The sequence below is a fragment of the Tubulanus polymorphus genome, chromosome 4 (assembly GCF_964204645.1).
Source record: "Tubulanus polymorphus chromosome 4, tnTubPoly1.2, whole genome shotgun sequence".
NCBI classification, from domain to species: Eukaryota; Metazoa; Nemertea; class Palaeonemertea; order Tubulaniformes; family Tubulanidae; genus Tubulanus; species Tubulanus polymorphus.
Genome location: NC_134028.1, coordinates 9,351,762 through 9,353,433, shown reverse-complemented (window position 1 = coordinate 9,353,433; position 1,672 = coordinate 9,351,762). Strand labels below are relative to the sequence as shown.

The 1,672-nt window shown below is 39.4% G+C and overlaps 1 non-coding gene across 1 annotated transcript; it reads left to right on the top strand.

Moving 5' to 3' along the window:
• Positions 1–874: 874 nt before the first annotated feature.
• Trnap-cgg (transfer RNA proline (anticodon CGG)) lies at positions 875–946 on the top strand. Its single transcript has one exon. It is a non-coding gene; the product is annotated as a tRNA-Pro (tRNA).
• Positions 947–1,672: the final 726 nt, after the last annotated feature.

Here is a 1,672-nt window from a genome sequence, read left to right as displayed (position 1 = left end):
ACGTTTAGCCATTAAACAAACAGAACAACGCTCGGAGAACTCGCCTTTTGGCAATTCAGCGAGCCGACTATCATTTCAGTATTAGACTAAGAGCGGTAAAGGGTCAGTAGACAAGGGCTGATTTGACATGACGTTAATTTAGTTTTTATGCATTATGCAGAGATGCGTGTTGCATGTTAAGTGTAACAATAAACGCTAGAGATCTTGTCGTTATACCGCAAGCCTTCACCTCATAAGCGACTCCATTTTTAACTCGCGATCTTGCCGCAGGAGCAAGTAGTGATATCTGGCCAGATTGAGTCCACGAAGCCGAAGCGACGAGTCAACAGCCGAAACGTTTGTGGTTTCGTTTCGATAAATTATATCGTATAGAATTCGAATGCGGGACTTCTTCGATGATCATTGAGTCCACGAGCTTTGCACCGCGCAGCTCAAAAAGTGAAAATGCCTAACTTTTGGAATCCAGAGTTGTTACCATGAAGCGTGGAACTTGCGTGTGAGTAATCAATCGGAAGGCGAGACCCACCTGAATTCTCAGTTTCTGGTGAGGCAAGACTTCAGCGCGCAAATTTCCAAAGTGTGATCGGCTTTATTTCAGGGGAGTATCGAGGCCTGCATTTCGTGAAATGATTTTCAAGAATGACTATACTTGGCCAAAATCGGTAGAAAACATATCACACAGCATTTTTGATCGAAGTGGTTAGTTATATATATTATACAATTTTATATTCTATACAAAAAGGCAAGATCATGAAAATAATATCTTTGCAAAAATAGCATGCGCAACAAGATCAATGTAAGATCATAGAACTCAAGATCAATCCCATCCGCAGAGGAACCTTAGGTTTTGTTAAAATTTTTACCGCCAGACAACGGCTCGTTGGTCTAGAGGTATGATTCTCGCTTCGGGTGCGAGAGGTCCCGGGTTCGATTCCCGGACGAGCCCAGGCGGTTATTTTTTCCCACACCAGACTGAGAATTGAGCATAAAAGTTGCCCGTGTTTTTTTTTAATGATAAGCTGATCCTTTAGAAACTACCTACAATTCTATAGATAAACCGTGATATATCCATTTCTCTCAATTGTCCATTCACTGAGCAATAATAACCTATTAATAAACATCTAGTAAAATAAGAATCTATAGATGATACATCTATATCTGACTTTGTGAAACTCAATAATATTTGACGTGTGAATAAATGAGAAACGGGTGATTTGAAAAATAACTCGTGTTATACTGATTCACAAAAAAAACCACTCCGCTATAGTCCGCGACTGATAGAAGAAGTGTTTTAAATAGGTCCGAATGCATCCGCAAAGTTCGATACAATCAGAAATATATTTGTAGCAGTAATAAACATTAGTCTGTTTATCATTTTATATATCTTATTTTGTTATCTTATCTATTTACAAGTTGATTATGCTTCGCAACCACGAGATAACACTGGATGACAATAGATGTCTCTGTCCTCCGCACGTCACAGATGTGGGTATAGCCGACACCTACGACTACGTTTTAGCAGACACGTTTTTCCCGAAATGATTGTCCACAATACGAGGCAACGTCATTTATTTTCACGCAGCGAATTAAGTCTTGTCGATTCGAAAAAAAATAATAGCACATGGTTTCAATTTGTTCTTAATAGAAATTCTATACGGTAACGCGAGGCGTG